This window comes from Poecilia formosa, unplaced genomic scaffold, assembly GCF_000485575.1.
Source record: "Poecilia formosa unplaced genomic scaffold, Poecilia_formosa-5.1.2 Scaffold219, whole genome shotgun sequence".
Taxonomy (NCBI): Eukaryota; Metazoa; Chordata; class Actinopteri; order Cyprinodontiformes; family Poeciliidae; genus Poecilia; species Poecilia formosa.
In genome coordinates, this window is record NW_006800158.1 from 744,855 (window position 1) to 771,024 (window position 26,170).

General features: G+C 42.5%; 1 protein-coding gene across 5 annotated transcripts in view; it reads left to right on the forward strand.

Annotated features, from left to right (window-relative positions):
* The first annotated feature begins 223 nt into the window (after positions 1-223).
* The window catches only part of znf536 (zinc finger protein 536), a 251,828-nt gene continuing 225,881 nt past the window's right edge, over positions 224-26,170 (forward strand). For 3 of the 5 annotated variants that reach the window (XM_016679755.1, XM_016679756.1, XM_007568258.2), the window contains exons 1-2: positions 224-404; positions 551-659. The gene's annotated coding sequence lies outside the window, so the exon portion shown is untranslated. The other 2 variants (XM_016679757.1, XM_016679754.1) reach the window with 2 other exon arrangements.

Genomic DNA, 26,170 nt, shown 5'->3' on the forward strand with positions numbered 1-26,170 from the left:
CCCCTTCTTCCTAACCCCCCATATGGAACCATAATATATCAAAAACGGGGTGCAAGGGCAGCTTTTAGTCGCAGGAAACACTCCTGCATCTGAGGGACGTCGTTCTGTCTTTCTGTCATGTGCGTTTATTCACAGCTTTAAAAAAAAAAAAAAAAAAAAAAAAAAAAAAAAAGTCGACCTAACTTCCTTTTTTTTGTTGGTTTGGGTTTTGGAGTCAGTCTGAAAGAGCAGTTTTAAAAAAAAAAGAAAAGAAAAAAAGAAAAGCTTCGAGCACCTGCGCAGAAATTTCTCCACGCTTTTACTCAGAGCGCACTCGCATCTTTATTCTCTAATAATTTCATTTTAGCGCAGCGGGAATAAATCCTTTGAATCGGTGAAAGAAAGAGAGAAAAAACCCTGAAAAGGTAAAAGAGAGGCTCCCCTGGGAGCGGTCCTGCGTCTGTATGCGCGGGGACCCGCAGCCCAATGAGGCTTATTTACATTAAATACGCCACAAGGTTACAGTGCAGATAGATGAGCGTCATTTTTATCACTCATTACTTCTCTTTAGCGGTGACTGACGCTCGGGACGCAGAGGAGGAAACGCTCATTTATCCAGGAGTTTCTAAAGGCCAGGAGGAGACGGGGAGGACGGGGAGCCGGAACAGCTGTCCTGAAAGGTAAGGAATGTCACTTTTTTTGGAGTTATTTGGTGTGTTTGCAGGGAGGGATGTTAAGGCTCTGCCAGCCAATTCTGGTCGCCCCGAGCCTCCGCTGGCTGCGCCTTCACGGCTTAGAGCAGAGGGCACGTTGCTTTTCTCTTTTTTTCTTTCTTTTTACTGTTATAATTTTAATCAAAAATAATCTCTCCGCGCGGTTCAAGGTCAGGATTTCGGAGGTATTTTTGAAGCGTTTTGTTTCTGTCTAATGTGAGGACCGGGAGAAGGAGAAGGTGGCGCGGGGGGTGGAGGGGGCTCGCTGCTCCGCTCACCGCTGGGTTCATCAGCTGCTCTGACGGCGGATACCGCAGGAGCAGCCGGCGCTGCTCTCTACAGCAGAGCGCCTCTTCCAGCCGCCAGATAGGGGGAGTCTGAGCTGAGAGATGGAGGGGACACGCTGCTGATGCCCGCCGATAGGAGCCGGACCGGAGAGCGAGGGGACAAGTCCTGATAAAAGCCTTGTTTGTTTTCTTCTTTATGTCCAAGTCGGAATACGCGGACGAGCGTGGAGTGGACAGTCTGTAACCCGTCCTGAGCGCACTTTCCCTCCACAACACTCCTGTCCCCGCAGCAGCAGCAGCGGCGGCGGCAACATGATCCCGTCACATCAAACGGACATGCCTCGCTGTTTGCTGAGAACTGTTGGTCTCGACGCGGCGTTTACGCACCGGAGTCGGCGAATTTAAAAACAAAAAAACAAAAACAATATATATAAAAAAATAAGAGAAGGTAAGAAGTGTGGAGCTGAAAGCGAAGAGGTCTTATCGGGGGGTTCTGAGTGGGTGTGTGTGTGTGTGTGTGTGTGTGTGTGTGTGAGGGTGGTGGTGTGTGTGTGTGGGGGGGGGGAGCTCACTCAGGCTTGTTTCTGTGTGTGTGTCGCAGCGGGGGTCCCCTGATGTCTCCCCGAATCATGATTAGAAAATAAGGGTGCAATTATCCGGAGCGAGGGGTCGTAAAACAGCAGCTGGGACCGAAAGAGATGGAAGCAGCTCGGAAGCGACACCTTGCAAGTCTCCGCGTGCCGAACTAGTTTCATTTAGAGCAGAAAACTCATTAATGTCCATTATTGCTTTTTATTTTTTATTTATTTATTTTTTACCCACAAAGCCTGTGCGTAAAATCCGCTCGCTGCGCACCGCTTTGCGACGTTGGCGCATTACGGATCAGCAGCACAGCGTGGGACTTTTACAGAAGTATGTGGCCGTGTTCCCGGCTGCTTGGAAAACTTTTTTTATTATTATTTTTTCCCCGTAGCCGGCGATATTCCACGCAGCTGGGATTTTTGAAGACAGCGGGAATAAAGAAGTTAAAGTTTTGGCACCACGTGTCTTAAAAAAAAAAAAAAGAAAGAAAGAAAAAAAAGAAAAAGAATAAGGAAAAAAAGGCAAACAAAGTTATGAGATGGCAGAAGAGCCGATGAGACCTGCCATTTTGAGCACGAGATCGACCTCCGAAATGAAAAAGCCGTCAAAGCGTCATGTTCTCCCAGATAAAAGCGCGGAAACGGAGCCGTCTTATTTCTGTCTTGACAACAACACCTTGTCCGGCTTGGGAAAAGTCTTCCTCAAAAGTTGCGGTGTGTGCGCGTGCAAATAGCAGCAGGACAGCGCATGAGGCCATATTACATCAGCGGAGGGAACAGATCAGATTTGTATCCTGCCCTGATTTCAGAAAAAAAATTCTCTCTGCAATATCTTTACTCCATGAATAGTAATAAAAAAAGTAAAAATAAAAAACAAAACAAACAAACAAACAAAAAAAAAACCCAAAAAACAAAGACACTCTCAACTTTAACAATCTTTAGCATATTTTAATAATATATGAAAATAAATGGGCAGTTCCGAATTAATAAAGAATAAATTGAATTATGCGGCACCAGGGATGTTTGAGCTCTGTAATCCCATTTAAAGCCCCTGTCACACCAAGCGTCTTGGGTGGGGAGCTGTTATTTTCTCTCTCTTTTTTTTTCTTTCCTGGAAGTAAAACTGACCCCTGACCGGTTTGACCCCACTTTACCTCCAACCAGCCATCAGCTTTATGAAGACAAATGCAATGGCTTCAAAAACTCCATCACACTGTTTCCCTAACCTTTCCCCAAGTTATCCTGAGCCCCCTCTGCCTCCTTCCATCCCCCATCCGCCTAAAAACAGTTGCTTCCTCCTTGGATTCATTGTGCAGAGAAAATTGAATAAATAGATGGACTGTACGGGCTGAGATGCTGTCATTGTGTAATGGTATGCACAGGGCGGATATTGTGTCTGAAATAGTGTCTGGGCGTAAACCCCTTTTGTCAGTTGCTTTCAGTCCTTTATCGCAGGAGAAATATGAAATGGATGACAGTGCAGAGCTGCCTCAGACCTGTTTGCCCTTTCCCTGCTCCTCTCTCTGCTCCCCTACCAGCTGACATGTTGTCATTCTTTTTAGGTGAAATATTTTAGGAGGACAAAAAGGCCTTGCTTTGATTTTCCAAACTGGCCTTTTCGAGGAATTGAAGGTGTTCTCAGTTTAGTTTGGATTTATCAGGCCCACCTGAAAATCTCTGCCTTCACAAATGTATAAATCGTTTCACTGCACGCACACACACACACACAGAAATGTCAGAGGATAAAAAACAAAACAGGCATTTAAAATGGTGAACATTGATACATTTTGTTTCTGGATGAGATTTGAAGAATGAATCGTCTCTCGCGGCAGCAGGGATCTGACGGATCCTCCTGCTGCAACTTTCTAACTGACAGAGCTGGAAATTTGCTCTGCCGACAATCCGGCATGAGTCGCTTTCCCACCTGTGCCCTGTAACGGTGCTTCTGAGGGTGGTGGAGAGTGTGTGTATACGTGTGTGTGTGTTTGGGGAAGGTGGGTGGAGGGTCACAGACCATGACTGACTGCCCTGATAAACATCTCTCAGCTGCAAACGAAGGAGAGAGAGCCGGAGAGAGGAGATGGCATCAGATCAGTTCTCCTTTCAGCAGACAGTCAGTCAGTCAGTCAGTCAGTCAGTCAGTCAGTCAGTCAGTCAGTCAGTCAGTCAGTCAGTCAGTCAGTCAGTCAGTCAGTCAGCAGGCCGCTCTCCGCTGCTGTCAACTATCTGCATGCTGACGGGTTAAACAATCACATTTTTATTCTAAGTGTAAAAGAGGTTTTTAAATTGGAACGGCAACATGCATGCTTAACCGTGGCCTGTGATTTGGATTCAAGCATCTGCAAGAGTCCCCCCCCATCAGATCTGCAGCCTCACTCCCCCCCCCCTCCATTCTCATGTAATTATGGGGAGAGGGCTCCAGCTGCACAGGCTGCAGGGCCAGGTTTTCCCATCCGCTGGGATCAGGGCAGTGGTGGGCAGGCCGAATCAGGCCAGCTCTGCTGATCAGCCAGCCATTAATTGATATGTGCAGTCATTGTGAAAACAGCAGCCCTCCTGCCTCGCCCTCATCCCGTTTTTTTTGTTTTTTTTTTCTTTTCTTTTGGTTACCTGCTGGTTTTCAGGGCGCTGGATGGGAATTAAAAAAAAAAAAAAATTCCACCCTTCGTTTCTGATCAGGTTGTGTTCCTTACTGCGCTGGTAGAGCGAAGTGGCTGTGTGTGTGTGTGGGTGTGTTCTGTGGTGACTGTGGGGGGGAAGGGGTCGTGGGGGGGGCTTTTGTAACGCCTTGACCTTGATCTCTAGAATTTAAGCCAGGGAGGGCAGCATGTTGTCAGTCTTCACATGAAGTTGCCTTGTGAAGGTAATAACAACGAGACTTCTCCGGTTAAAAACTCCCAATAATTCTCCAGAAAAATCGATTCTTCCTCCAGGTTGAAACGTTTTCAACAGCAGCCAACAGGTTTGGTGCCTTCTGCCTCTGCTCATGCTTAGGATTTTGTTTTGTTGAATGAATTTATAGTGAGACACAGAGTAAGCTACAAGAGTCTCTGCAAAGACAATTATGGATCAAAACTAGACTGAATATCTAAGGTAAAAACAAAAAATCAGCAAAAATATTCAACAGTTGGGATGCGGAGGTCGGGTGGGCCGAGATGGTGAAGCTGAGGCTAATCACAGACATCAGTTCCATCTAAGAATAAAGAGTGTGGGGCAGATGAGGCGTTGACAGACTGGGTGCCCTCATGCCAGGGTGCCATCACAACGAGTGTCTGCATTTCTGGGCAGAGGGAGGAAGCGGGGCTCAGAGGAGAGCAGAGGCAGTTGGTCTTAAGAGGGAGAGCTAAGTATGGAGGAGGTGATTTCTCCTTATCAGAGGACTTGTAGAGAATGTGTGTGTGTCTGCACATCGGTTCAGTGTGTTGAAGCCCCCAGGTTTCCACTCTGTGTCCTCTGGCCTCGCAGACTGTGACGTTCTGAATCTTTGGCCCTACTTCCCCAGAGGAACTCCTCTGGAGCGCCGTGGTTCCCCGATGGTTTGTGTCCTGCTTGGATTCCTTATTCCTAAAAGTTTGCTTCAAACTGTGGATTTACGGAGGCGCCAGGCGATGTCAGGGCTGTTTTTTTTTTTTTCCCCTCCTGTTGATGCGTCGAGGAGCGCTGTGTTTTCAGCCGTGTCATTTCCACAGACAACAGCTTAACACAAACCGGCAAGCACACATCAATCAGAGGTCTTGAAGCAGAGAATTGTTGCTACTTAGCATTCAGCTGCGCTCTGCAAAGACAGTGGTAAATACCTCCAGCCTTCATGAGATGGAAGTGTGTGTGCGTGTGTGTGTGTGTGAGGGGGGGTGTGTGTGTGTGTGCGTGTGTGTGTGTGTGTGTGTAGAAGGTCCTGTCTATCGCCCCCTTTCACCTAGCATCTGACTGCTGGGCTCATGTCATGTCTGCTCTTTAGCTGCATTGCGCGTTTTCGGATGTGACCTCTGTAAAGTTCCAGACCCCGGCTAATGAGGACGTCAAAATATTCAGGGAGGGGGGCCGAAAAGAAAAGAAAAGAGCGGGAGGGGAGAGAAGAGAGGTGAAAGTGTGGGAAAGCTGGGGAGAATGTGTGCACCTTTAATTATGATCAAGAGGTTCTCACCAAAGGATGGAGGCGTTTCCCGTTCGCTAGCGCTCATAAATCTGGCCCTGGATCTGCCGTACGGCGAGCCCAACCATTACTGTACACCATTGTAGCGCACATTCAGCTGCTTCCCCAGCACCTCATTTGCATAATTGGATCTTTAATGAAACTTCCCCAGTGGAATGAATAAGAAAATGAATAAATTATAAAATAAATATAATAAAAAAAATAAATAAAAAAATAAAAACATGACAAAACGTTTCCATTGGGGTAAGAACGCTCCATCAAAATAATTTGCGGAGCTCTTTTATGTAACTCTCTTGTGATGTGTGTGTGAAGGGAAAGGTGGTGTTGTGGACTGGAGGTAGGAGAGAGAGAGACAGCAGTGTGAACAGAAAGAGGGGGAAAAAAAAGAGTGACCTGCTGTGGCACAGGCGCTCGCGCATCAACGGCAGTGCTACAAATAGGATGAGAAGTGACTGTGAAAGCTGTACATTCCCAGCCAGGTCTCGCGGGTTAAGACTACAATAGTGGGATATTCTGTAGCCCAGGGGGGGATTTCAGCTCCTCTTCTGTCGACACTCATTGCACCAACTTGTTACTCGGGGAAGGTGGCTCTTTTGTCGGAGAGACGATTCCGTTCCTGCGTGCCGGAACGAATATTCCGGCTGTGAATATTTCCACAATGATGAATTAGCACTGCTATTGTATTTTATTTGAAGCCCACATATTAAAAAAAAATTATATATATCTATGTCTGTCTGAATATATATACATATTCAGATAAATTGCTGAAAGTTGTTTTTTTTTTTTTTTCTTTTGCTTCTCATTTGTGGTCCCAGTGGGACGTCTGTGTTTTTCTGTCCGTTCTGCCTCAGGGTCTGTATGGTGAAACCTTTACCTGTGTGTTTTGTTGCCTACTAAATGTTCCAGTAATAGATTTATTTAAAATTACACATTTTAATCGGCATGGTGCGGTAGAGACTGTTCGGTAAGCTCTCCTTTGGTGATAAGTACCCTTTTACTCCAAAGTGGAACAGACAATTGTTAATCGAGGACTAATGGTAAATGATGGTGTGTTACAACATGTGTCTGAGAGGAAGGGTTTCCCTCTCTGCCTTTTTGTGCACACGCGCACGCATGTGCGTGTGTGTGTGTGTTTGCGGGTGCGTACGTGTGTGCATGTGTGTGTGTGTGTGTGTGTGTGTGTGTGTGTTTCCACTCCACATCTGTACGAGTGGATCATGTGTCCGAGTGGTTTATAGGTGGTTTGTGGGGCAGGATCTCCTTAGTGAGGTAGTGGAAAGGTGGGCAAGGTTCAAGTAGCTCAGACACTTTGATGGCAGCGCCAGAGAGAACCCTTCACCAGCCTTCTTATCGCTCTTCCCCTCGCGCTCTTTCACTCCTTTTTTTGCCGTTTGTCAGCTCCCACAAGCTTTCCCAGTATTAACCCTAATCTTTTCCTACCTGACTTCAATTTGTCTTTTTTTATGTCTTCTCTTCTTTTCATTCCTGATCCTGATGTGAATCTTTATTTCAGATTCATAACTATCAACATATAAATTATTGTTTTTGGAAGTTTGTGTTAGAAGAGACATTATTAAGATATATTGCTGCTGTAGTTTAGTTTGGAACCTGTTTTGACATTATTCTGAGCCACTTCTCTTTCCAACTGCACAAAACAATAACATAGTTTTAATCACATTTAAAACTATTTAAATGTGATTATGCATTTGAAATATAGAATTTCAAATGTATTTTTTGTAACTGTCTGACAGCCATCTGCCTCTAAGCTTGTTCCACATTAAGTTTGAACCACATATTACATTTTAAAAATAAGTAAACAGGTTAGATTGCGATAAGATGCTACTACTACATGCTAATTTTACGATTTAAAGTCACCTATTTGGCGGAAAACGGTCCTGTTAGCGGAAATAATACGAAGCTAAATGGAAGATGAGGAGTGATGACGGGGCGATGCAGGGGGGGGGAGGAGGGAACAACACTCGGCGAGGAGCAGAAGGAAAGCAACAGAGAGGCAGAAAAGGAGAGATGATTTACCTAACAGATTCTGCAGGCTTCTCTCTCAACAAGCGGCTGCCACAGATCCTGCGAGCCTGAATTGATAAATTCACTTTGATAAAAGTCACTGAAATGCCGGCCTGTCTGCGCACCTCCATTAAGCGCCGGTACATTTGTCACAACCACTGGAAGTCAAGCGAAGGGTTTTAATGTCACATCGGGCTGAATTAAAGACTCAATCGAAAGCTGTGAAAGGTTTACGTTTTCATTCCAAGTGACAGTGGTGGCGCTGCAGCTGCGGCTGCTGTGAAGGATTCCTCAGCTCCGCTTGATCAAGGCAGTCATTTTACATTTTCTATTTTTCTGTTGGGAAATTTAGGATTATTTGCCACTCGGTTTAGCCTGGCTGCTCATTTTGTGTATTATGACTTTGAGCAAAGGCGGGTGCATGTCTCTCTCTCTCTTTGTGTGTGTCTGCGTATGTGTGTGTGTGTGTGTGGAGGGGAGCTGGGTTGTTCATTTCATGTTTGGCATTATTTTTGTAATTTATTATTATTAATATTAATCAAGAAAAATTAAATCTGTGCCGCATTAATCATCAACCCTGCCTTAATATAGCAAACCAAGGGAGCGTTTTCTTTTTTCTTTTTTTTTAAAAAGGCTGCATTTAAAAGCACAGCTTTCCCCCTGAGAAGTCCTTTAATACCACATTACTGTTTCCCATTTATGCAAAAGTAAATAAGTAAACCCAAAAGGCAAATGAGCATTCCAGGCATTAAACACACAGCCTTCTGTAAACGACTGGCGCAGCCTCGACCACATCTCCGAGGCAAAGCTGCTGTGAGACCGACGACTGCTACTGTGCCTTTTTTTTTTTTTTTAAGATAGGAAAAAGGTAAATACATGTCTTCTTGTTTAACTTTGCATCTATTTTAGGACAGCACATTCAACATTCTAAAGCAAGTTTCTCTTCATGGTTTTCATTTCACGGAGCTTCAGGGACTGGGAGAGAACGCGGGACCTCCTTTAAACTTCAGGGAAAAGATCAGGGAGAGTTCATTCCTCAGCTTTATCAACACATCTGTCCTCTGTAAAAAAAGAGAAAAGAAATCTTCCTACAACACATTTAAGCATAACAGCAAAACAAAATGGTGAAGTTGGACCTTCTCCAGTCCTGGAATGTACAAACAAGCCCTCATGACTGCTGACTAAAACTTGAGCAGAGAAATACTTCCGTTACTCATACCTGTCACACACACGACCACTCACCTAAACAATTTAGTTACTTTGGAAGTTTATGGGGGAAGAAAACTTTAAAATATTTCAATATCTCTTACATACCAGCAGGTGTTTTTTATGTATTTATTGGTTTGTTTAATTCAATCATAAGTCAACAAAAGGAAACTCCCATCGTGATCTATTAACTACCAAAAAAATTATCAAGACTGAGTGTTTGTGTCCATCAGAAGCAGGACTGGTGTTAAAACCGTGTGTTAGCGGGGTGCAAGCACTCCTCAGCTTGTGAAGTTAATGCCTTCTGGTGTTTTATTTAATCAGGTAAAACACACTTTACGTGTGTGCGTGCGTGCGTGCGTGTGTGTGTGCGTGCGTGCGTGTGTGTGTGTGTGTGTGTGTGTGTGTGTGTGTGTGCAGTTGTGTGACGGCGTTTTGCTCTCCAGGAGCCGTCGGTCTTTCATGAACTACTTTAAAAAGTCTTGTTGAAGGTGGGGAACCTAATAAAATTTATCTATTATTTATCTGCGTTAGCGCTGGCATTGGATTTGAAAAGAGAGCGCTCTAATGCGAGAGAATTCCCTCGGTGGCGCGCTCCTTTCTTTTAATGCCTCTCTTTAGTCATAAGACGAGCTCCCACTTCTGTGGTAAAAGAAACCTAATTGATCTCGGCCAATTTCAGTTTTCTCAAATCGTCTTTTTCTCCTTTGCATCTTCAAATGGCTCACCTCCTCCAGCCCCTCCTCCTCCTCCCACCGCTCCCGCTTATCTTCCTCTTTGTCTTTTGCTGCTTAGTCTGTGGCATTTTTGTCAGCGTTATTATTTCAGATCATGTGCTCAAGTTGTTTTCCTCACCTCAGAGCTGAGTTTTTTTTTAATAGCTTTTCTTGCTGTACTCGCACACGTTTAAACATCCGCAGGCAGATCTGCCTGCTTTTAAATGTTGCTCTTGATCATTCTGTCCCGGTTTGGCCCGGGACCACAGTGGTGTTTTTTTTGTTTTGTTTTAAAGTGTCTTCTGTGTATTCTTATACTATGTAATAATGTTTTTATTAATTTGCGCACAATGTATAGCTGCTTTAATCAGGGACAATCAGGGCCTCTTAAATCCTGTAGGAGATTTCAAAACAATCCCAGGAGTTGTTTATTTCTTGGTTTATAACATGGTGAATACATACATTAATAATTAATAGCAGACAGATAGAGTTACAATTGGCAGAAGTGTTTGCCTTGGAGCCAAATTTGGCTGAAAAACCTTTGAAAAGATGAGTGCACCTTTTGTTTAAACAAGGTGTGGATAAGATTTCAAAGTAAAAGGTGAAAAACTGTGTCACAGATTGAAAAAGGCGTCTGACCTCAAAATATGTTTGTGGTTAAAAGAAAATATGAATTGCATCAAATGGGTCACCAAAATAACCCGATTTACAGCTATTTTGTTTTGAATTAATTTTAGATCAGCTATTAATGTTAGATCAGTAACAGCTAAATAAAATCCAGTTGTCAATGTATTTCTTTTGGTTTTTTTGTGGTGTGCCACAAGGTTTTGTGATAGGTCCTTAAATTTTGGTAATATGCAAAATAAGAAGAAAAGATCTTAAAGAAACTCTAATGAGTGACTAATTCTTGGAACATTTTTAACTTCAAAGCTGAGCAAAAGATTCTAACAGTCACGCTGGAAACCTACAGTTAACTCTTGTACCCTCTAATGCTTTCCAGATTGACTTTATTTTCAAACTTTTTTTTTTTTCCAGTGAGGATTTGGTTTATTATTTTAAACAACAGAATACATTTTCATTCCAGTGTTGCTCCTTTTTTCAGCTGCTGAAAGCCCGAGTCTAACACATCGTATCATGCTTTCTCGCCTCACCCTGTCTTTAAGCAATTAAGCTAGGTCTTCCACATTTACAGAAAGAACTACAACTCATATCCCCCCCATTCAGCCCATAATATGCCCACCCACCAGCAAGACAATCTTATGACAGAACTGCTTCAGATTGCAGATAGAGGTCTGCTCTACAGTTCTGAAGTTGAGCTCAGGTTTGTTTCTCTCTCTCCCTCTTGTAGCCTCCATCTCTCTGATTGCCGATCAGCCCCCGAGGGCTTCGAGGCGCTCCTTCTAGATCCCTGTGATTAGAGTAAATGCCCCCCCACCCCAACCCTCACCCAAGCCCCCCTTTTTTAACCAGAGATCAGAATTGGCTTGCAGAGCAGGAGTGGGAGACTGGAGGAGGGCAAGGTGAAGAGTTTGGGACACCACTGAGACTGAGGAGGCTCAAAATGTTCGAAGATAAAGAGCAAAAGAGCAGAAGTGGAACTGAAACATGACTTAAATTATTGTTCCCTTAGACTTTGACAGTTGATTTCTGCAGATAGATTTTAAGTTGAATAGAAAATTGGAATTCTAATAGTACTTAATGTCCTCTTGCAAAAATAACATCGGCATGATAGCAACAACTGTGCTAAAAATCAACAAATGCCACATGTAGACATTTAGTTTCTTATAAAGGATTTTTTTTTTTCAAAGTTATTTTTTTATATTGGGTTTAGGATAGAAGAGAGAAGTTTTAGTTTGCACAAGTTAACACTGAAAATACATTTTCACTGTCTATCACCTAAATATTTTAAACTATATTCACATCCACAAAATGAAATTGTTAAATTTTTGTTATAAGTTTTAATAAAGTAAAAATGTGATTATGCCAATTCACTGCTTTTTGCAAGCTTATTTAAACCTGTTTAGTTTCTCACCAATCCTTTTGATAAATGACAATATATGTTTGTGAAGAATCTGAATGAGTTTGGTTTTATTTACACATTTTCCAGTTTTTAACATTAGAAAAGCAAAATGACTGTTTCAGCTGATAAAATCTAAATGCAACTAAGGAAAAGAAAGTATCTGCAGGACTGTTATCAATACTTGGTCATATATCAGGTTGTAAGAAAACTTTTGAAAAAATGAAATGGCAAACTTGATGACTGGAAGATACAAAAAAATATATATTTATATGTAAATGGCGAAAGTATAAATTTGCTTTCAAATTTTATTTCATTTCATTACATTTGTTACAGGGAGGTGTTATGCAAAGTTGACTTTTTTGAACTTTGTATCATGTTATAATACTATTCCTTCAAGAAAAACATACATGGACTGTTGCTTTGATTCTTTCATGCATGTTAGAGGAATCTTTGAATCTCCCCTAGCAACCATTCAGGGGTGCCGCCATTTCCCTCGTCCCTAGGCGAGTCCCAGCCCCCTTTGCCTACAACACAGCCCCTCCAGACTAGCAGCAGCAGCAGCAAATAGCAAGTAAAAACCTGGTGTAACTGTGGTACACCTGGTCTGCTGACCTTATCCTACAAAATTCTGAGATCAGTCATAAATGGCATCAGTGGATGGCATGAAGAAGTGTTGTTGTTGTGACTTGCTGAAGTGTGAGTGTCAGAAAGGAGAGAAGTATCCTAAAGAGACAGAGGCCACTATCAAGGTGTCAGATGGTAATGCAAAGCCAAATGTCTTTTAAGTTGTTTTTGATATATACAGATTTTTCCAGATAATTGATAACAGTTACTTGATTGTGCTATAAAATGGAACTATGTGCCTGGAAAATACATAATTCAGCCTCTTTAAATATTACAGGTGCATCAAATGATTCTATATGAACAACTTTACAAACTAAGGGAATTCTGTAGTTTTTCTATTGGAAGTAGCATATTTGGTTGTTTATTTGATTGTTTATAGCCAATGAGAGATAATCGGAAAAGAAAAAATAATAATCATAAACTGAAGCTAAATATGTATACATAATAAAAAAGCATGCAGAATAAAAGGAGCATGGTCAAGAATTAAGAAAGGAAGCTTAAGGAAGCTTAGATACATTCAGACACTCCAGATGACCATGGGGGCGTTGCCCCTGGTGATATTGGAAAGGGTAGGTGGCCCAACTTGACCAAGTTTTCTGTTGCTGTTATGTATTTGCTGAGAGTTTCAGCATTTTATCCTGCTCCAGAATTGAAAGGATTCCCTTTATTTTTATGGGGTGGGTGGGTTGGGGGTGAGGGGAAAGCGGGATGACAGAACCGCCACTGGGACTGAAAATGAAACTTCATTGCTTTTGGTAGACTGACCTACATCAGGATCAGGTTTATTGGCCAAGACTGTGTCCACAAACAAGGAATTTGACTTGGGTTTTACATTACCGTTGTTCTCTAACTGCTAAGCCAAATTAAAACGAGGCCAACGTTTTTCTTTTAAGTGGCAATTTGCGTTCCAAACCTCCCCACACCCCCCAGACAAAAAGTACATCATAATTGCTGGTGGACAGGTCTGCTGATTGTGTGCTTAGCAGCCATGTGTCAGTGTCAGCCCTCAGGTGCTGGTGTCGTCCTCACCCTGGAAGATGTGTGCTTTCCCACGGTTTGCTGTCGTTCCGACTGCAGAGCGTACCACTACCTGTGTGTGTGTGTGTCTCAGTTCATGTTGGGAGGAAGGGGGCATCTGGGGAAGGGGGAGGGGGGTGGTGTGTGTGCGTGTGGGGAGTGTTTGATTCAGCCGTTACTTGTGTTCATGTGGAGCCCGGCAGAGGTCAGTCTCCTCCTCAACACCCCTTTTTCATCTAATTTCTGAGGCTGCGGGCGACCGCTTGCCGTGCTTTTGTTGCCAGAGGTAATCTGTGAAGTGATCTTAATTATGGAGGTTCGGCCTGTCCCCCCCGCACTCCGCCACGCACACACACCTCCTCATCCCCTCTCTCTTCTCTCTCTCTCTCTTCCTCTCTCTCTCTTCCTCTCTGTACACACTTTTAATCAAACAGCATAGTTAGCTGGTAATGAGGGCGAGGGGAGCACGTGCGCTTCTGCTTACACATGCTGCGAGGCTTCGAGGAGGAGGAGAAAGACAAGGATGAAAGGAGTGAGGAAGGAAGGGAACCGTCGAGAGCAGATGATGTGCAGTTTCCATGACAGGTTTGTCAAGAAATTTTTGTGTTCCTGTTGAATGAAAAATAAAGCGGCCCTAAAGCTTTTTGAGAACAAAAATAGGGATTTATATCAACTATAAGGACAGTAAAATCTGAAAAAGTTGCAAGTCTTTATAACAGACACCTCTACAGTTAGTCTGTTCTCCCTCACACACACACACACACACGCACGCACGCACGCACACACACACACACACACACACACACACACACACACACACACACGCACCTGTTCTGGTACTTGTTTCTAGGTCACAGCCAGGTCAGGAGTGTAAACGTAATGACTCGCACTTCGATGTGCTTGTGACTTGCATCACCACATTAGTGTTGCTGGAAGTGAAAGACCTCATGACCTCGACAACCCTGAAATGTTCCAGATGTGGGACGTCCGTCAGGTTTTTGGAGTCCTCCTACGAGGCTCAACTAGCATCCAGCAGCCACCAAGCCCAGTAATGCAGATCAGAGTGGTTTAGCCACCTTACCAGAGTGAGCTGAGAGCCATTGAACTGAAGTGAATTAATTCCATTGTTGTGCAGTTTGGTAGGACACAGCGAGTACCTAGAGAAAATCTACACATTCACAGGGAGAACATGCAAACCTGAGGGAAAATTTTAAACCTAAATATTGTCTTATTAGGGAACAGACCAAATCCTGTGCTCTTGTGTCACTTTAAACTGAAAACTTTAGAAACATGTCTGTATGAGGTAGGAGGAGCTTTCACAGCTGCCAGGTAGATTGTACGTTTTCTGCTACAGTCTAAGGATGCATTCACACCAGCCGTGTTTAGTTCACTTTAATCAAACTCCAGGCCATCTGACTAAAAAGTCTGGTTTGTTTGTGGAGGTGTGAATGCTTAACCGAACTCTGATGTGGAACAAAAAAATTAACTTTGGTCCTCCTTCAAACCTCGGTCTGGGTTTAGTAAAGTGTTTAGTTTGAATGAATATGTGAACACCACGCGGATCGAAAACTGCTCTAAAAGCAAGAAGCAAACTACTGTGCAGGGCATTCTGGGTAGATATAACGAAAACAACCAAATATGTGCTAGCGGGAGAAATGGCTGGTGGTCTTTGAAAAAAAAAAAAAGAAATCCTCCAACCGCTAAAATCTGATGCCACACCTGTTTTGTTCACATTCTGTGAAGGGTCTTCTTCAGAGGTTTTCATATCATTTCCTTCAGTGGTTGTTCGTGCAGCGCCACCACAGGCAAGGGGAGGAACAGCTTCTTCAAAGGGTTTGGTTGGCTGATCCGGGTCTAAAAGAGAATCGCATCAGCTGAAAATGGAACCACTGTTGCAACCTTGGTGCTCAATCGAACTGAGTCTAATGGACTATCAGGAGCGAAAGCAACCTGAGTGTGTGTGCTTGGATGTGTGAATAGTTCTAATTCCTTCAGGGTCAAGAGGAGGGGCCGGGGTTAAATGTGCCTGACAGGAGAGGTCAACAGTGATTAGCTTCCTTCTGAACTAATGGCTGGATGCTGAGGAAGCAACAGGAAGCGCAGGAGAGACGGAGCAGAGAGGTGGACCTGCACTTGGGTTACAAGTTTGATGAAATCACTTTGTGCTACTGCCGTGAATAGTGCCGCCCCCCTCCCTCCAATCTCCTCCTGCAATCCCCTCCTCTCCTCGTGTCGCTACATTATTAAAGGTTGCCTCGGTGCTTAAGTTAGGCAAAGCAGATGGCCCTTTTCATAAATCATACTTTTAAGATGATTATAGGCATTGCCACCCTCTGTTCTTTCTTCGTTCATGAAGTTTATTTTATTTTTTTACAACACAAAGACAACATCAGTGTGGACTAGAACACTTCAGTTCGAACCCTGAGATCCAAAAAACAAAACAAAAAACAAAACAAAAAAAAAAAACAAGAAAAGAAAAAAGAAGGGAAGAGATGAGATTCAGCACCATCATCAGCCTCCCTTGACTTGTTCTGTTCTGAGCTTGGCACAAACTTATTCAAAACAGGATGTTAAATATATAGCATTGGCAGGGGCTGGGGGGAAAGGAGGCAGGAGACGAGTGATCATGGGGATGTGTGTGCATATGCACGCTGGATTATGTCTTTGCTGTTGCACTATTCCTTGATGTATGCACCGTGTCAGGCAGTCATTGTCTCCTGGGTAAAGAATGATAGTTCAAATACCTAGCATCTCTCCCCTGGTGCTCCAAATGCTTTGCCTTTGAAGTTTTTATAATCCATCTGTCATCTTCGAGAAGGGAGGGCACATGTTCCGTACCTCTCAATTACCAAATTCTCTTTTTGCCAACTGCAATGAAACAGGAGGCAAATAACATGGGTGACCCTAAAAAAAAACAAAACAAAAAAAAGCAGTGGTGTGTGGAGGTGAATAGAAAGAGAAAAAGACATTGGGAGGAATTGCCCGAAATCCTGCGTTGCTGACTTTCTCACGCACTTGATTGTGTCCCCTTGCTGCCTCTCATAACAGGAGAACAAAGCCTGTTTGTTGTGGGTGGAATGCCTAAAATGCTTCCTACTGTTACAATTATGAAGCATTTGATTGAATGTGTATTGTTGCAAGGGCTTGGTGATTTTGATCATTTTTTTTAAGTGCCTTGGATTGTTATTCTGCTTCCCTGCAAGAAATAATAACCAGTCACCTAATCAAATTCCATTTGATATAAACATTTCATTTGTTTTAATAGCTGGTCAATGCCTTGCATAGCTATGAAGGAACAGAAATGTGTGTTTTGATTATAAATATTCATCACGGCGGCTTACAGACGAGCGCTGAATGGGGGCTTTTGTCAGAAGCTTGGTGGAGTATCTAATGAAGTTTGTTGCAGTTCTTGGTGTTAAAATCGTCTTTAATTGGTGAACGCTTTGTTGTGCATCACTTTAAAAGTGCCACCGAGCGACCAGAAGAACTTCAGACGGCTGCCGGAAAAATAACAACAGCGGCAGCTGCAAATTACGGCTCCGAAACATATTTCATTTACATACACCCCAGGCGCCTTTATAAGGCTTCTACCTTCCTTAATTCTTTTTTACATTTAACACTCGATGCAAAACAATCAAGGCTTCAGATCTCTGTGTCTGCATCCTCGTTTACATCGAAGCCCCCCCCACCCCCATCCTAAAGCATCCTCCATGGGAAGGAGATGAAAAGATTGTTTTGGAAAACTCAAAAGGAAACTTGACATTCTTTTGTTGTTTCTGAAACTTCCAATATTCCACTGTAATTGTTTCACGCATATATATATATATATATATATATATATATATATATATATTCATTTTAAGGGGGAAAATAATGGGGGGAGATGAAGAACATGTCGACTCCTTTCTTCCTGAATAAAAGGCAGCAGAACCCATCTGGTTGGGTGATCCACTGCTGGCCCTCTCACACTCATCGCTGAAATAATACTCCCTCTAATGACTCCCGCATATTCTGAAATCTCCCTTTTGAAATTGGTCTTGGCAGATTATTTGCAGGTACTTGAGTTGCATCTGTTTGCAATTTTGCAAATGTGGTAGATTTTAATGCCAGGCAGGGGCAGGGGCGGCGAGCGGAGAAGAGGCTATTTTAATCTTGGGGATAAGACTGGAGGTCTGCACGAACGGGTTCAGGTAGTGGTCCGCATCAGACGTCAATACGCTTATATGCACTATTACTTCCTTTATCCATAACTTGGAGCTGCCATCCGCAGTGGATATCTCTGTGGATTTCAGTGTGGTTCATTGTGTCGCAGCGCTGAGTTGCAGTTTAAGCATATTTCGCATTCTCCTTAAGAAAATAATCCAGAGTGATAAAATCTCTTCTCAGTGTCATTTTGTTTAATGAATACTTGCAATTCTAAAACTTTGAGATCCTCGGGTGTCTGGGAAGTTTGTCCCTGATTTATATGGCGCTGATTAGCACAGCTAAAGCAAAGCTGAAATGATTGTGACTTCAGTCTCTATTATTTCTACCATGTGGTGAGCAGCTGACCAGCTTAAGCCTGCCCCCCTCTCCCACTGCCTGGCCTCCCTCCCTCCCCCCTTTTAAAACTGTAATAAGGTGCCCTATTGTCCTATAGCAGGGAATAACAGGGGCCGCGGCCGAGCCCACCCACCTGACTGTAATTTCATAGGTGGTTACAATTACATTAATTACATATTTCATCAACACTGTTTATCCAGCCGCACGGTAAATGAAGAGGCCAAACTTTTCTTTTGTTTTTGCCCCCCCATCCCGACTCTGTCGTCCGTTCTTTCTCTCTTTTTTCAGTATATTGAAAGTTAGGATGGGGCAAGGGTGGGTGGATGTGTGTGTGTGTGTGTGCGTGTGTGTGTGTGGTGGGGGGTTACCAGAGGAGGAATTAGGCTGAAAGTGTATGCCTTGCAACTTTCCCCCTCCCCGTTGAAAATGTTTATTTGAACAGTAAGCTCATGATTTGAATATTTGTAATCCATGCTTAAATTTACAGGCCAGATGAACTTTTTGGCACAGAATGGCAACCATAAGTAGGATTTTGAGAAAAGCTTTACAAAATTTTAAGCCATGTGCAAGGCTTATATAATTTAGAAGGGGGGAAATATGCGCAAATAACACAGCCTAAATCTTATTTACTTTACACATGCAGGAAATGGACTCAAATAAAATCAGATCTATATCTATATTTTTCATTATATCTACACAGCTCCACTGTACTGCATATATATATATATATATATATATATATATAGGGGTGTGTGTGTGTGTGTGTGTGTGTACAGTCATTCAATAAATTAAAATATACATCCCAATTTTTCGTTTGTCAGATTAAACATATGTTTTGAAATGTAGGTATTTATGTTTTTAAATATACTTATGCTATTAGTCTGATGAAATATTCTTATTTTAAAAGTCATGTTTATATCAACTGTAATTGGAAAATCATCAGAAAGGACAGAAATAAAGGCTGTCAAAAAACTGTGTGTAGTTCATCTATATAATGTGTTTCAATTAGTGATAAAAATCCTAAAATAAGTGGGCTTTTTGATAATATTCAACTATATTGAATGGGTCTGTGTATGTCTATTTATATACATAATAAATTGCTATGATGATCCGAGGCTGCCATGCTGTGATGTCTCACTGTATTTAAAACAAAATGCATAGTAGGATCTGTTTTATGTTATTTATTTAGAAAAGAAAACAGCAGTTTCTTTGCTTTTAAATAATATTTTTAATCTACATTTACAAGTGTGCTTCTTCCTCAATATGTCTGTTTGTTGTTCTGTTCTTTATGAATCAACAATAGTTTAATAACTGATACTACCTGTGCTTTTGTACACGCTGCTAAACATGCTAATGGTGGAAAATCAAGTCACGTACCAGAATAACTGTTTATCCACTGTCATTGGGCGCCATGCTAACTAGCCTTAGCATTCACTGCAGGTCCCGCTGTGGTGAACTAGCTGTACCATAGCAGAGAGCAAGGGGGAGGTTTGAACAGCACGACACAAGCATGATTGGCAGTGCTAAGATCCTCCTCCAGGTTCTGATTGGTTGTTTCTGATTGAGATGGCAGTAGGATCATAGGGAGACCATAGAGGAGATTAATTACCTGTCTCATACTATGATGTCATATCCTGGTGACAGCTTCAGCAAATATGTAAAAAACATTTAATTAATTAATTTATTTATTTTTTTATGAGTTGCCTACTGCAGCTTTATTAAGCGCATCACATCCTTCAGCCCTCCAGGTGGGAGTGGGAGGTGGTTTTGTGACTGGATTTTTCTTTTAAATAGCTGAATTTCTTTGTGATAATAAAACTTTATTTTCTAGCTGACAGGCAGTGTGCAGTGTGTGTCCATGCAGGGGAGGAGTAGAGGAAATCATACAATTTCAGTTGCTAGAATAATATTTTACCGTCCAGGTAGTGTTGTAGGAACCAGCTACTTTTTTGAAATCACTTTCTTACTTTGTTCTTGGGACGTACGGGAAGCTGCCACAGAGATCGTCTCCATGTATCTGAGCGTATGAACTGACTATTGAGTTCTGCTGCTGGGAAGCCACCCACATGCCAGCTGGGAGGTGGATGTCAGAGTCGGAGAGGCAGAGGGAGAGGTCAGTGAGGCAGGCAGACGAAAAAGGAAGACTTTTTTTTAAATGATGCTAATCAGTCCAAAGGGGCCTGGCCCTCTCTCCCTCATCAGGCTGCTGTAATTCAGATGTGCCGAGACCCTGGAATTAAATGTGTCAATGTGAGGCGCGTGCACACACACGTGTGTGTGCATCTGTGTCTGCCCGTATCTATTTGCCTTGAATCTATTTCTGCCGGTGTGTGTGCTCGTGCACGAGGGGTGTTTAGGGGTTAAGTAGAACCAAATTAGTCGGTAGGAGAACTAACAGCAGCACTGGCTTTCTGTGTGGCTACATCTTGGTGAATGTCAAGATGATTTAGCGGCTCTTCTGCGCGCCGTCTGCCTCTGAGCACTAGCTCTCCAATCACGGCTTTAGGCTGTCTGTTTTGTGGCCCTCCATGCAACAAATGAATAATAAATGTGAAACTAGGCACCACAATCGCAAGAGGTTACAGCTTTAAGTTTGGGGACAATGAAACAGTCTGTTAAATGTAAATGTCGGTAAAAGCTTAGTTTAGGTTAAAAAAAATCCATAGATTTAGAATGCACAGTGCCATTTCTTAAACTTTCCTGTGAGAAATAAATGTGTGTTTTCTGTTCCACACATTTTCTGTACTGTAAAGATTTTTGTTGTGTTTGATTTAAACAGCATTCTCTCTGGCCATCCTGCCAAAAGTCTGTCATTCTCCCTGGAAGCAGGGGTGATGTTACACTCTGTAAGAAAGTTGCTTTAATTTAGTACTTTAAGCTATTTTTAATATCTTATGTTATCAGTTGTACGGTTAGGACAGTAAACCTTCCAAACATATCAGTCTCTGTGTGTCGTCACTATTTCATGTAGACCTTTGCCTTTTTTCTGAGTTTTCCAAAAGGCTGCCAGTGTCTCTAACCCTGCATATTCCATTGCACTGACAGTTCAAACGAAGCTTTGCTGTTTTAAGCTAATGTTTCCTGTTCTATCCAGAAATGTCCTCCAGGTTGTTTAGCTAATCTGAAAGCTCATGTTGGTTGGGTATAATGTTGGGATCCTGTGATGGATGATTGTATCCCAAAAAGTCAGGTTTGAAATGACCAAACCTGCAGAAGAACAAAACCAACATCTCTGGTAAAAATACTGTTCCCTTTTAGCAGCTTTGACTTTTGTATTTATTCTACTCAAAAACAGCTTGAGCCTTTTTCCTACAGTAACAACTTCCACAACGAAGAGTGTTGAGGTTATTTTTTGAAAAAGGAAAATATTTTTTGAAGTTTTTTTTATTAGTAATGTGCTAATTCCAGTTGCTAGCTCTATTTCTAGTTCAACTGATTAGCTTACTGCCTATCTTAGGAGGTTTTGTACTCTTGCTTCAATATTCAGAAAAACCCTGATAGAGTAATATCCAAATCTAAACCAACCTGAACCCTGATCTGGAAATATATTTGTCCTGTGTGTCTCTGTGTTGGGGCAGTGACCTGTCCAGGGTGGGCCTGCTGGGAAAGGTGATGACACCACCATTATACAGGCTAAAGCAGACTCAGTAAATGACAGGATGGAAAGTCAGCAATCAAAGTATAGAGCTTCGGCATAGGCAGCATAAGATCAATGCTGACCAGTTCTTCTAAGTGGTGTTTGTTGTTTCTATAATCAAGCAGTTTTGAATAATAACGGCTTGGTGAAATGCATTTAGGGAGAATTAGATCAAAATGAAAGTAGTGCATGAGTCTGAAGCATGAGTTCAGTTTTAATTGAAGGTTTGATGAGTGTGTCCAGTGAGCTGGTAGCTTTATGTTTCCACCAAGAGTGCATGTTCACTCTTTACACATATTTTGTACATGTATGTGTGTGTGCAGAGCGAGCTATAGTAGTGTTAAGGGATGCTCGAGTTCGGTGTGTGTGCGTATGCATGTGTGTGTGTGTGTAGGTGTGTGCATGCATGTACAGGGTCTCCAGTTGGGCTAAAAGCAGAATCACAGCTCAGCCGCTGCAGCCGCTGCCCCTTATAGTCCTGGGCAGTTAGTGGTATGAAAAAGCCTTCTCTTTGAGGGCATTATATAGATTGATGTGCTTCCTGGAGCACACACACCTACACACACACACACACACACACACACACACACACACACACACACACACACACACACACACCTCAGCATCCTGAGATCCTGACTGTGTTTGATAGTGTGTGCTCAGGGCACAGCCAGACGTGTAAAGTAGTGCTGGATCTTCAGGGTTTAAACTCCGCTGATGAACGTGCGCGGGCGTGCCTGCTACAGATTGCACACGTGTGTGTGCGTGTGCATGTGCGCGTGTGTGTGTGTGTGTGTGTGTGTGTGTGTGTGTGTGTGTGTGTGTGTGTGTGTGTGTGTGTGTGTGCTTTTGGAACGTGAGAAGGGACATGTCATAGTGGAGGGAGCAGAAATGCACGTGGAGGGTTCTCTTAGTAAGCACTGAGAAGTATTCACATTCACATGGTGGATTTTTGAATGATTTTGATTTAAGATGGAAAAGCTGTTCTCTGATGCAAGAAATTCAGCAGAGAGTCACACGTTTGTGCTACATTTCTGAGTAATGAGAGCACAGGAGGGATTTTACCCATAGCTCCATGGCTGCATTACCTGCTCAGTTCACATCCACAAGAAATGCAGCTATTAGACATTAACATTATTAATATTGCAGCTATTAAACGGTCTAACATTAGAGTGTTGCCTTGCTTCATTTAACCGTGAGTAAGTGCACAATAAATGGACTGGAAAAAAAATGGGTGACAGCGTTTAATTCCTAAGTATCTCAGCGTATCAAGCTAACCACCTTTTAGTCTCTCGCAAAAGCATTTATACCTCTGGTTTTCTTTTTTTTTAAATCTTTTGTCACCTTATGACCACAGATTTTAATATATTGTTTGGGAAATGTAATTGTAGAACAACGTAGTATGGTACATAATTGTGGAATTTACGGAAAATGATATTTTTTGTGAATAAAAATTGAAAAGTGATATGCACATGTATTGTGTTGCCTAAGTTAATATTAGAAGCACATTTTTCTATAATTACTTGCAGGTCTTCTGGAGTATGTTTGTAGTTTTGCACATCTAAGGATTGCAGTGTAGTTCAAGCTTGGTCATTATATGTTGAGTGCCTGAAAGCAAATATTGCACACTCTAATTTGGAATTGAGCCAAACTTTAACGAAGCCATTCCAACATTTGAACCTGCTGTGGTCTACATTGCAGCTCTGATTGGATGTTTAGGCTCACAAATCTGTCACCCTAAATCAGATTTTTTTCCCAGAATTGCCCTGCGTTAAGTGCCAACAGCACACAAAGAATGATTTTCTTTGCTGAATTAAAGCATTCCCACAGCATGATGCAGTCACTGCCATGTTTAATCTTTACAGTTTTCTGTGGAGAGCCCAGAGGTTTAACTTTGGTTTTACTTGTCACAGTTACCCATTTGCCAATACATGACATAGATTTAAACAGGAATTCCCATAGTTTTCTTTCAACTGTGTTGTTTCATGGTCACTCTTCCATAAAGGTCATATTTGGAAAGTGTACAAATGGAAATAATAATTCCTGAAAGAAATCCTCAGAGGTTTTCACAAAACAAATGAATTTACGTTGAGATTACATTAAACTTTTGAAGGGAATTGCTTGCGTTTGTTTTTATTTAGGATATTGCAGTCAAGGTGGATGTATACATGTTTACACATTTTTATTTCTAGTAAAAAATTAAATCAAGATGTGTTATTTTGACATGATTTCACATTTATGCGCAACCTTTAATTTGACTCAAATTAAACTCAAATAAAATGCATTCAAGTTTGAGTAAAGTAGACTGTACTCTCATGATGGTTTGAGAAGGGTTAGGTTAGAGTTTGGGGTTGGCAGGAAGTTGAAAGACACTTGTGGCCTAGCAATGGGGATCCTCCTGCAATGACTTAGTCCCATTGTTTCCTCCTTTGGCTGAAGCAGCTCCTACCCAAGTGTGATCAGGGTGTAGCAGAGCTGATATACAATATCACAGCAAATACACACAGATGTCATGGCTGGTGGAAGTAAAGGCAAATGGAAAAGTACAGCGCGGTTCCAGCTGACGCTAAAGCCAAAAACGAGGATGGGTAAACAGCACACTTAAACATTTCTGCACCCATTTCATTTTCACTCTGATTCCTTTACTTCTTTTAAATGCAGCGATTTATCTCAACCCAAATCTTTCTGCTTTTCTCATTTTAGCGAGCCCATTTAGATATTAACCGACTCAGTGCTGAAGAGACCCGGCTGTAGTTCTGCATATTCGCTGGCATGTTTGGAGGGTTAGCCTTAGAAATGTCACTTTGTTTAACATCAAATATTTTTACTGCCTGTAAATGTACATATGTGGTGCCTTATACTCAATATGTACGTGCGTGTTCATGCACTCGTCAGCTTTTGTCTCCAGCCAGTGGTGGTCCAAACAACCTACTTTTGTCTGACAACGGCATCAAGACACGGAGGTGCACATATGCAGAAAGCTATTTGGAAAGGCCTCCTCGTAGCTGTCAGCTTTTATTATGCACCGAGGTGTCATGTTTGTTAGGAAGCTGAGTGCAGATGGCAGAGTGGAAGAAATGGATCACTAATTTTAACAATGATTAATGAACAGAGATGGAAAATGAATTACATCGGACTATTGGAGGCAAGGAATATTTTCTCTGAAAATGTTAACTTCGGCTGCCAGGCAGCCGGCCGTGTTGTGGGAGTAGATTGAGGAGGGGGAAGGAATGTGTGTGTGCGTGTGTGTGCGCGTGTGTGTGTGTGTGTGAGCACTAAGGTGCAATTTTTCCCTCGCATCTTTTGTAGAATCAACACTTCACTGCTCTTGCCTATTACTTTAGCTCTCGCCTGCTTAAACACTGCTTGCTTTATACACATTTACCCCCCACCCCTCGCCTCCTGTGTGTACTGCTCTACCAGTTAAGGTACACACTCTTTAATAAGGTAAACACAGGAAAGGTTAGACTGTCTTAAAATGTTAGCTATTTTCATTACTCTGCAGTGAGCTTTATATCAGATCAGAGATGTAAAAGATTCAATCAAGTGTTAGGAGCTTTTTCTGCGTTTCCCCCAGTAGAACAATAACGGATCTAGCAGTGCACATCTGCTTCTGGAAAGTGCTTGGCAAGCTCTTCTTTTGACTGCATTTAGAATTTTTGATCATGACTACATCAATGAGGCAGATTTTGGGGGGAAACATGTGTGTCCCTTCACAATGTTTTACCCACTCGTAGATGCACCATTTGACTGTATGTAACATTGCATCAGCATGTTGTTCATTTTGTCACATTGCTATTGTAATATTGTAGAAGAAAGAAAAAAGGCAGACATGGCATTCCTCGTTGCCTGTGATATGAGCAGATTTCCTTCTTCTTCTTCTACTTTCCTTGTATTAGACCCCCAACACAGCCATTCCCACCCCTGCCACCCTGCCTGTGGTTGTGTCTGTGTCGATTGTCTGGTGGGCGGTTGGTGCAACATGGTTTAATAGGTAGATGCAAACTATTTTGAATTTAATTAACCTTCTGATGGGAAAAACATAAAAGGGAGAGAAGGGGAGCAACTCCTGGCAGCGTTGCGTGTTTGTGTGCTTGTGTTTCTGTGTGTGCAAACAGGAGACGGAGAGAAATAAGAGAGTAAGAGTGCGACAGAGGATCTCAGGTTACAACAGCATATGCTAAGCACTCAGAAAACATACACAATGCCTTTGGTGAACAAGGTAGTCAGTATGCCCCTGGGAGCCAATTTAGATTGTGACTTAAGGCAACATCTCGGCTTTGTGTGTGAGCGGGGTGTGTGTTCACTGTGTATGAGTGTGAGTTTTACCTCTTGACGCTCCATTGAAAAAGTAGTGGTGGGTAAATCTGGGTGGCCCTCCTGCAGACCCTCCACATCTGTGTCCCCCCACCCTGTCCAGCCCCCTCACCCCCGCCATCACCCCGCTCTTCTAGGACTGAGCCAGCCTGTATATGCCTGGCTGCCTCTTCTCATTCAAAGATCCATGAGATTTGGTTGAGCCTCTTTTTGGAGGTCCAAATTTAGCAACATCTCCATATTAATGGATCACAGACAGAGACTTAAATACAACAAAAAAAGAGGCCCTAAAAAACACGGGCATTTTGCTAACGGTGTGACTGACAGACGATCTTCTGAGGAAAGAAACAGCACAA